This window comes from Mus caroli, unplaced genomic scaffold (assembly GCF_978045245.1).
Source record: "Mus caroli unplaced genomic scaffold, Mus_caroli_1 scaffold_7, whole genome shotgun sequence".
Lineage (NCBI taxonomy): Eukaryota > Metazoa > Chordata > Mammalia > Rodentia > Muridae > Mus > Mus caroli.
In genome coordinates, this window is record NW_028227262.1 from 66,395,663 (window position 1) to 66,406,992 (window position 11,330).

The 11,330-nt window shown below is 40.8% G+C and overlaps 1 pseudogene; it reads right to left on the reverse strand.

Annotated features, from left to right (window-relative positions):
* Nucleotides 1–3,280: 3,280 nt before the first annotated feature.
* On the reverse strand, nt 3,281–3,633 carry LOC110296223 (large ribosomal subunit protein eL34 pseudogene; annotated as a pseudogene).
* Between the last annotated feature and the right edge of the window lie 7,697 nt (nt 3,634–11,330).

The following is an 11,330-nucleotide window of genomic DNA, read 5'->3' on the forward strand; positions in this document are numbered from 1 at the left end:
GCCACCACTTGAATAATCAATGTTTTATGAACCTAAGGAAAGGAAAAAAAAATGACTGGCTTTCATAAAACTGGATCAGGTACTTGAAGCAAAGAATATATATTGAGGGGATAAAAATCCCTAAAAAGGATTCAATTTGGGTACCACATCAAACTTGGCAAGATCATCCCACATTGATCTTTGTGTTTGATTTTAGCGTAAGTATGAGAATGCTTAGAGATGCTTGTGGAACTAATAAAGAATAAAGCAGTTACACAGAAGTCAAACTTCAGGTTTGTTTGGTTGGTTTTACAAGGTCTCATGTAACCTAGGCTAGCCTAGAGTCCACTATGTAGCTGAGTATGATCTTGAACTCCTGATCCTTCTGCTTCCATCTGCCAAGTGCAGGAATTATACATGAACATCACTGTGCCTCAAAAACAAGTTTTGGAATCTCTTATTTGCCCTCATAAATTTTGTTACTGCTTATTATCCTATATTTTAACTTGTTTCTATGTTTGTCTTTCTCACCATATTATAAAGCTTCCCACAGGGTCAGGTGTGGGATAACTCCATAGGAGTTGCTAATCAGGGAGGCTCCCAAAATAATAAAGGTTCTTGCTACTTTTTCTTGATTCCCCATTACAAGTAGTTGATAAAAGCCTATTGCTGCAGGCACCACACACCTAGAATAAAAGCTATTGAGAAACTGAGTTAGACATTTCCTCCCTGATGGCTACCTCCCACAGTGCTGGAAGGTACTGTGAAGGCTGTTGGGGGCTGGAGGCATCAACAGTTTTACCCAGCTGTGAACCCTAGGAACTATGATTCTAACCTGCCTGGCAAGATGTGCCCATTTGTGCAATAATGGCATGACTGTTATGGGGCAGGAGTAACCAACCACTTCTCAATTGGATTTCAGGCTGGCTCTATAGGAGGGAACCTATACCTACTACTGTAAACCTCGTCCAAAACACATGACTGTAGAGTTCATGGGTACATTGCTGCTTAGATAAACTGACACACTATTAAACCACCTTCTAAATATCTATGTTTACACCCACAGGCTACTCTCAGCTTTAAATAAAAAAGCCAATCCTGGCAGTGAACAGAGGTGAATATGAAAACCATGCATAAGATACTAAGAATAAAGAATGGATGGTCAAGGGCTCAGCCCTAAATAAGACATCTACCCGATCCCTTTAAATCTCAGGGGACACTCTGGGGGAGGAGGCAGAAAGGTGTAAAAGATGGAAGATATGGAGAAGGGCTGAAAAAGTACAGCATGGCCACAACAATCATGAAAGCAGATTGGCCCTCTTAATAGTCAGCTATGGAAGGGATAGGGTCCTACTGCTTATTATAATTGATTTGCAGATAATAGAATCTGGGAGGATGGGAGGCATAGACAGTATTCAGTTATACATGAACTGCAATGCTCTGGATCACACAGATGACCCTAGTTGAACTCAGTGGAACAATAAACAAAACAAAAACTAGTAAATATGGGTGGACAGGGGTGGGAGGAAATAAGAGCAGGTGATAGGGTGGAGAGTATTCCGAATTTTATATATACACACACACACACACACACACACATATATATGTGTGTGTGTGTGTGTGTGTATACATATGTATATATATGTGTGTGTATACACATGTGCGTGTATATATATATATATGTGTGTGTGTGTACACATGTATATATATGTATTATGTATATATATATCTGATTGTCAAAGAACCAATTTTGTTAATAAAAAAGGAGAAATGTAAAATTATTTTTACTCATAAACTTAGATGTAAAAAATCCCAAATAAGACAAGAAATTAAGACTAGGAACATGTAAAATGAATAGCACATCATAGGCTGGAGGGATGGCTCAGCAGTTAAGAGCACTTGCTGCTCATCCAGAGGACCCAGGTTCAATTCCTAGCAGCTGTAATGGTAGCTCACAACTGTGTGTAACACCAGTCCCAGGAGCTCTGACATCCTCTTTTGACCTCTGCAAGTATCAGACCTTCAAGTGGTATATGGACATACATTCAAGCATTAACACTCATACGCATAAAGTAAAAATAACATATTATGACCATAAGTTGGGTTTATCTCAGAAGCATGTTAGCCAGGCATGGTGGCTTACACATACATCTCTAAACTTGGCATTTGGAAAGCTGTGACAGAAGAATTGTTTTAAGTTTGAGGCCAGCTTGGGTTACAGTGTAAGAAAAACTTGTCTTTACAAAGAGGAAAAGGGGGCTGGAGAGATGGTTCAGTGGTTAAGAACACTGGCTGCTCTTCCAGAGGTCCTGAGTTCAGTTCCCAGCAACCACATGGTGGCTCACAACCATCTATAATGGAATCTGATGCCCTCTTCCAGTGTGTTTGGAGACAGCAATAGTGTACTCATATATATAAAATAAATAAATAATTTTTTTTTAAAGAGGAAGAAAAAAAAAAAAAGAAACCAGAAGTGTGGCGCACGCCTTTAATCCCAGCACTTGGGAGGCAGAGGCAGACGAATTTCTGAGTTCGAGGACAGCCTGGTCTACAGAATGAGTTCCAGGACAGCCAGGGCTATACAGAGAAACCCTGTCTCAAAAAACCAAAAAAGGAAAACAAGAAAAAAAAAAAAAGAAAGAAAGAAACCAGAGAGTCTAAGTTCAATATAACATCAAAATTATAATTTATCACATTAAAAGATTAAATGAGAAAATTATATAATCCTCTATAGATTTTTTTAAATCTAATGTCCATACATGACAAAGTCCCTTAGTAACTTGGGAAAGAATAATTTGGTTAAAATACGTTAGTATAAACTTGGAGCAGCACGGCATTGTGGCTCAATATGAGTTGTGAGGCTGAGGCAGGAAGATGGAAGCCAGTCTGGGCTATGTTGTGAGCTTCAGAACAGACTGATCTAACATTGATTCAATTCCTCTCCCCCTGCCCCCAACCAAAAACAGTCTAGAGTAACCTAGGCCTAATGGCTTACTCTTGTAATCACGAGGCAGAGGCAGGGGGATCTCATGTTTGGACAACTTGGGTTTTACAGTGAGTTCTGTGTTAGTCTTCTGGTATAGAACGAGAACCTGCATAATAAAAGCAATGACTACCAAAACAAAAACCTGGAGCGAACACTATCTTTTTTTTTTTTTTAGATGGAAGGTTGAACCTGGGACCTTACACACACCACACAGTAACTTTAATGTCTTCTACCACTAAGCCACATCTCCAGCAACAAACTCATTCTTTTTTTTTTTCCAAGTCTTGATTTTTATTACTTAAAAAAGTTGCATATCTATTTTGCTTTCTGACTCTGTGCTTGTGCCTTCAGCACTTTCACAACGATTTTCTGCTCCTCAATAGGAAAGCCTGCTTGATCCTGTCGCAGACACACTTGGCACACATGGACCCACCATAGGCCCTGCTGACGTGCTTCTTCGTCTTAGACAGTCTCAGAAGGACTTTGGGTCTCACAGCACGAACCCCTCACAGTCTGCCTGGGCACACACCACATGCGGATTTAGGTGCTTTCCCAACCTTCTTGGTGTAGAGGTAAACAATCCTGTTGCCAGGGGTTCGAGACAGCCTAGTTTTGTTAGAGACTGTGTTGTAGGAAAGCCTACAATGGTATGTCAAACACTGGACCATCCTGAGTGCCTCTAAGCACCGTCCCCGGAAGAGGGAAAAACCCAACAAACTCATTCTTTGTGTGTGTGTGTGTGTGTGTGAAGGTCAGAAGATGATCTCTGGTGTCATTCCTCAGGAGTCACACAACTTGTTATTTGAAAAAAGGCCTCTGACTGGGACCTGGGGCTTGCTGGTTGAGGTTAGCTGGTCATCAAACCCCAGCAATCTATCTTTTCTGCCTTCATAGTGCTGGCACTGCAAGTGCATGCTATCATGTGTGGCTTTTTATGTGGGCACCGAGGGTACAAATTCAGGTGTGGAAAGCAGTTTGCTGATTTAGCTATCTCTTTGGTCCCACAATCGTTCTTAATAGTAATCTGTCGACAGTTTTCTCCATAAGATGAAGGGCTTGCTACAATCACCTCCATTCAATACCATACTGAAGGTGGCAACAAAGCAAGAAAAATAAATAAAAGGCAGACAGCTAGGTGTGGTGACTCACGCCTGTACTCAGGAGGCTGACACAGGAGGACACTGAGTTTATGGCCAACTTGGGATACATAGTGACATCTGGTTATAAATTAACATTTAATTTTTGGTATTTGTTCCCTACTGTATAGAATTATAATTGACTTTATCCCTTAACTAGACAGGAGCTTGCTACATTACCCCTGTCCTTGAGCATGCTGGCCTCCTGCCTCAGCCTCCATAGTAGTTGTGATTACATGCTTGTACCTCCAAGCCTAACTTGAAAGGACTCTCCTAAAAGGTTTATTTTATTATTATTGTGTTTGTGTGTGGACAACACATGTATACAGGGTACACGTGTGCTACACATGCCAGAGGAGACAACCTTGTGCAGTTGGTGGTGATTTCCACTTTTATGTGGGTTCTGGGGATTGAACTCAAGACAAGAGCCTTTACCCAATGGACCACTTCTCTAACTCTTGCTTAAATGCACTCTTGGACCCGGAAATCCAAATCAATGCCTAATATATTTACCAAAAAAGCAATACTAACTAGCATTTACTCCTTTAACTGTACTTTTTAAATTAGTGCATGGCTTAGTAGCCTGAAGCAGGGGGATTATCACCAGGTCAAGGCTAACCAAAGTTACAGAGGGAGACTCTATTTCAAAAACAAACAAAATAAATAAAAATGAACAAATAAACTAGTGTACAAGGCCAATTTCTAAATAGAATGTTTAGGCTGGAGAGATAGCTCAGTGGTTAAGAGCTCTTCCAGAGTGGACTGCTCTTCCAGGGGTCCTGAAATTCCCAGCAACCACATGGTGTCTCACAATCATCTGTAATGGGATCTGGTGCCCTCTTCTGATGTGTTTGAAGACAACAATAGTATATACATAAATGGAATGTTTTGTTTGAGAGTAATATATATTGATACAGAAAAAAATGGACACCCAGAAGGCTTATTCTTGTTTACCAGTCCTATTTCCTTCATATATAAAAATATCACATTATTCTCTCTCTCTCTCTCTATATATATATATATGTATATATACACATATATATATGTATATATACATATATATACACATACACACACACACACACACACACACACACACACATATATATATATATACATGAGACAAGGTCACACTTTGTAGTCCAGGCTATCCTGGAACTCATTATGTAGTCCAGGTTGGCCTTAAATCCACATTGCTTCTCTCTCCTCAGAATTCTAGATGTTGGGATTACAGTGAGCCACCATGCACAGCTTGAAAACATCATTTTAGATATAGGCAGTTTGCATTTTGCACAGTTCCACAACATACCAATTTTAGCTTCAACAGGGTTGGTAATTAATACTAGTCTATCAAAACAATTCAAATTTCAGGATGCTGCAGAAAACTAATCAGGTAATTGCATAAAGAAACTAGCTTTTTAGTCCACAGATCATTATGGAAGTAACAGATGTGTATTGTGATGATCAGTGAACAATTATATAACTCTTTTTAAAGTCTCTCAGTGACTGGACATTGCAGAGTCCTGACTGCAAAGGAAGTAAGTGTGTTACTTCCTTTTCTCTTTGTGACTAGTCCACGTAGCATTTTACAGACGGTTGACAAAAAGGATGCAGATAGTTCAGAGAAAATGCCACTAGCAAAAATGGAACTATTAAAGGAACTCTCAGGAAAAATTTCAAATAGATACAAACTTAGAGAGGATTATAACCATTTTCTGAGGCATAGAAAAAAGTGTGGTATATCATAAGTTATATTGTGGGAAAAAAGCAAGCACAAGATATTGTACAAACCACTGAGAAGGTTTTGTTTGAAAACAATTTTGTGTGTTATTTTTGACAGGTTCTATCAGATAGCCCAGGTTGGCCTTGAATCCTCATCCTTCTGATACCTTTGAAGTGCTGGAATCAGAGGGATATGCCATCACATCCACTGCCCAAAACCTATTTCCCCTTTAAATACAAACAAAACATTTTTTCAATGTTATTGGTGTTTTAAAATATAGTATGTGAACTATTACCTTTAAATTCTCCTAAATGTACATAGGACGAGAGCTTTTAGTGTTTTCCTAGTGATTAGAATACCTTTGTGTTTCAGGTTATATTATTATTATTTTAGATCAGTGGGAAATAATTCTAGTAAAAATGTTGTGTATCTTCTCATACATCTATATTGTCTGATAGGAAATAGATTGTGCTCCATTTCACTGAAAGTAAAATATTACAAGATAGTTACAGGAAAGTTTTACAAATAAACACAAAGCTCAAGATGAAATAAGGCCGGGGAGATGACTCCATGGATAAAGTGCTTGCTTAACAAGCCTGGCAACTTGAATTCGAATCCCTGAAACCCACCTAAAGCCAGACATAGCACACCTCACCTGCTAGCCCAGTTCTACTTTAACATAGGAAGCAGAGATAGAAGAACTCCCAGAAGCCTTTGAGCTGGTTTGCTTGGCATATGTATTATGAACAACAAATACCCAAACAAAAGTACCCTGTCTCACACATGATGGAAAGCAAGAACCAACATCTGAGGTTGATCTCTGACCTTCACACTCAAGCTGTGTGTTTGCACACACATGAACATGTACATGCACACATACATCATATATGTATATATATGCATATATATATATATATATATATACACACACACACACACACACAATGAACAATAAAAAAGACAAAGATAAAACTATTTTTCCCCCTCAGAAATCTTTAGGGCCCACAGTGTACAAGAATCTAAACAAATGAGTTTCTTGTGATTACAAATTTCAAAAAAAAAAAAGGAGAAAAAAGGAATGAAATGATTGTGTGAAAGAGAATGGGTGTTAGCAGCAATGATAACGAGATTATACAGTTTATTCTGAATAAAATATCCTCTCTGTGTAGTAAGTTCTAAGAGTAAACTTAAGGTATTCCTTGCACTGAAATTAGAAAATGCGTTGACAGTAGAAGCATCTCTTTCCTCTAAGTTTAATAAAATCCTCTTGTACCACGGTGGCTGCACAGTCATTTTCAGATCTCACAGTAATCTACAATTGGAAGGCTATGTTTCAGGTGACGTAAGAGGTACTTCTCCCCAGACACAGTCAAATAGTGCGTCTGAAGTGTTTGGACACACTAGTAAACAGGACCCCATAAGCTCTCCTTTTATTAAGAACATCCCCTGAATGTTTTTTCCTCTGTAATGTGCTTAACCCTGGAGCTGGACTTGAACCATACTAAAACAAGTTACTTTAGTACTAAAATCTCTCAATAGGCTTCAATGGGCTTCAACTATGCTTGTATCAAAATCTAAAACTCTTCATCCTGGCTTCAAGTTTTTTCTTTGTGTTTTCCATCCCTGAGCCAGGCTGGAAGCTTGCAGCGGGCTGCCCACTCCTCAGGCTTCTTTCATCACGAACACATTCAGGTTCCAGCCGTGCTCTATGAATACTTTCTTTTCCAAGATCTCACAAGATTTGGGTCCCTTTATACCTCTAAGGACACTTTACTGTTCTGTAAATGATTCAATTGTTCTCCCTTGAGTTGGGTTCCATTAAAATCTCTCTCTCTCTCTCTCTCTCTCTCTCTCTCTCTCTCTCTCTCTCTCTCTCTCTCTCTCTCTCTCTGTCTCTGTGTGTGTGTGTGTGTGTGTTGTTGGGAGGGTGTTGCCCTGTGGGAGAATACTGGCTTAGTATGTGCAGGTCCTAGATTCCACCCTAGTAGCACAAACAAAACCACACTTTTTGTGGGTTTTAAGAACTTTTACCTTCATGGACACTATCCTCCATTTAAAAAAAAAAAGATAAATTAATAGATTTTTTTTTTTAAAGTCAAGGTTTCCTCGGGGGAGAGGAGACAAGCAAAGTTTCTTTGACCTTCATAGCTCATTTTTTCCTTCTTACTGAAGAAGTTAAAACATGCTCAGTGAGTCACACCTGTAACCTTGGCTCTGGAAAGACAGAGGCAGAAATTGTTATGGTCTGATCTGATTCCACCAGCATAACTGTAGCAATTTTGTTCCATGCCTGACAGTTGTTTCATATTGCTGTAATATGCCTGGCAGCTACTGACACAGAAAAAGAATAACTTGACTCAGAAGAGAATCATGCTGACGACATACCCTGTTACGTTATGTTATGTTATGTTATGTTATGTTATGTTATGAGGTTTGTTAATCTTAAGAAATTCTACAAAGCTTCACCTAGGACCCATCAAGTTAAAGGTCAATTATGAGTTGTTATGTCTAAAATAACCTTGAGTCAGAGCTGGCCACTGGGCAGTACTTCCTGCACCTGCCTATGAACTCATTATAGTTTTCAAGTTTTTTTTCCTTTATATAAGCTAACAGACAAAGATGTCCATTGCTATACTTCAGATAATTCTGAGCTATGTCTCACATCTGACCAGTATTAGGATGTGCATTCAATAAGCTATTCTGCTTAACTGAGATCAGTGTTTGTATGGTTTATGTGGTGATTCCTGAACCCCAACAGAGATATCACCCTTAGTTCCAGACCAGAGACAGTGAGATAGACAGATGAGAAGAGAGAGAGACAGAGAGACAGAGTTAGAGAGACAGAGACAGAGATGGGGGGACAGACAGATCCCCCCCACGACATAGAGGGGGAAAGAATGCATGCATGAATGAAAGAATGAATGAATGAAAGAATGAGAATGAATTAATTCTTCCTTCTGTCGGTCAGAGGGCTCTGGCCAGAGCGGGTCTTAGGCCTTGGGCCTCTCTAGTCCTGTCACCCCTCAAGCGAGCAAGCCCTAGTGGAAACACCGTAACTCATGTCAAATAAATTGTACTTTTTGCAGGAAAGAACTCTAGCTCAGGATTTTCCAAGCTAAATTGCATGAAAACTCACAATCCTTTTTCTTCTTATTTGAGCAGTTAGATGACGGGTCCAAATTACCAGAAAGACCAAAGGCAGTTTGCAGCTTTTAACAACTGAAAGGACTTATTGCTTCCAATCCAGAAACACAAAAAGATTCCATGTCTACTTTCAGCACTATCAGGTCCTATGTGTTCCCATCATACCCTTGAAGAAATAAGGCCAATGTGTCAAAAACTAAAATTTATCAATTATAATAGTTCAGAGATGGACAACATGTCCACAGACAGGCCAAGAGTGACTTCACACAGGGTTCTCACAGAATGTGACCCAGCGATGATGATGCAGTTCTCGGGCTGCCCCTTCGTTCCTGCCCAGATAGGATCTAAGGTGTGTTCTCAAACCAACTTCTGAGGCCCAATTCTGACTCCCAAGCCCTTCAGTCTTTCCTTAGCCCAGAGGTCTGAAGACAGAACATTATTACCATTCAGTCAGGCTGTCTGGTCCTAGAGAGAGCGCCATTTCTGGGAAAGCTCGCCTCAGGCACGGCCTCTCGAGGGAACACCTCATGAGATTCCTCAAGAGAACTCCTCAGGCACTGCCCCTCAGATATGGTCACCTCAGGCATTATCCTGTGGGTACCTTACCTCAGGCTCCGCTCCCTCAAGAGTCCACCTCTTGAGGGTGCCTTCCCCTGGGCAACTCCCTCAGGCTTTCCCGCTTGGTTACCCTCTCCCCAGCAAACAAAGGCAACACTCTAGTGCTCAAAAGCTCCAGCCTAGAACCTTAGTCGCTCACTTAGGCAACTAATTTTCAATTGGCAGGTACGCCTTCAGACACCCGGTTGGTGTCCCCCCTCAGACCTTCCTTCATGTTCCTTCAGGAGTCTCTTTCTGGGGGCAGCCCGTCAACACCGAGTTCTGGTAACTCCCTCAGGCGAATTTTTTCTCAGGTACCCGCTGAAGGGAGTCCCCGCTTCGGGCACCTTTCTCTGGAGTCCCTCTTCAGGTAGCACCCTCAGCCCACCCACCACTCCGGTCTCAGAAGTTCCCTTCACTCACCTCAAGCTCAGCACCTGCACGCCTTCCGCTGGCTCAGCCTCAGAGTTCCTCTCTTATAGGGACCTCCCCTTGTAGCACCGCCCCTCCCAGAGGCTCCTCCCACTGAGTCTCCCGCCTCCTGGGCCTTCTTCCCCTCAGGCTCCTCCAGTTCAGACATCACTTTGGTGCTGCTTGTGGCCCCAGGGTGTGAGGCATCAGGCCATCTCACTGCACAAGATCCCTCACTCTGAGAGCTCCGGACCTCGGGAATCACTCAGCTTCATTCCTGGAGCTGTCGCTCAAGTTCTAGGGTGTCCTGAGAATAGTCCTCTAGGGTCCATGAGCAGTTGTAGATTTCAGAAAAACATAGTGAAGATAACTTTCTCTTCGCCCCCATCAAACACAAGATCTACTGTGTTCTTGCCTTTAACCTTTCCTGTCCACAACTTTCTTCAGTTGGCCAACTCTTACTCAGTAACCCTGGTGGTGAGCTGTACCATGCAGTAAGCTATGATTTGGGTATGGAAGTGCACAAACAATGGCTATTGTGTCCCCTGTCCCCTCGTAAAAGAAAATTGCCTTTTTTTTTTTTTTTTTTTTGACAGTGTCTCTGTTCTTTGGTCTTACAGGTGCATGCCACCATGCCTGATCCAACGGCATTTGTTAATGCATTGCTAATGTATTTGTTAAAGTAATGTATGTCTCAACTTGGACTGTAGGAATACTAGAATTATTTTTACTTCTCTTAATCTTTCATGAAATAATTAAGGAAAATACTATTAAGCAGATATTCTAGATGGGAGGCTGATATAAAAAGATTTTAATGAGTTAAAAGGGATAGGTTTAGAGTCTGTCTATGGAAAGTATTTTGAGGTTAAAAAAAGATGGCCTCATTGCTTCATTTCTTTTGGTTTTGCCTTTTAAATTTTTATTTAGTGTTATTGTACGTGTATAAGTGTTTTTACCTGATTGCATGCCTGTGTACTGAGTGCGCAGTGCCTGAAGAGGCCAGAAGAGGGCGCTGGATCCTCTGCAAGTGGAACTCATGTTGCTCGAGTAATCCTCCTGTCTCAACCTTCCTGAATATTGTGATTATAAGTGTGAGCACCACAACCTGGCTTAAAACGTATTTTCTTTTTCTTTCCTTTTCCCCTATTCTCTTCCCTTCCCTTCCTCTCTCCTACTCTCCCTTTTCTTCTCTCTCTTCCTCCTAGAGATTGATGCAAAACAAATTCTTCCTCTGGCTATATCCCTAGTGACCAACTTGGGCCTTTAAGCTTATAGAAACCAATTCTAAGGTAATTCTCAAAGGAGACAAAAATGTTCACGAAATCATTAATTACAAAGTAAACTAAAGTAAAAA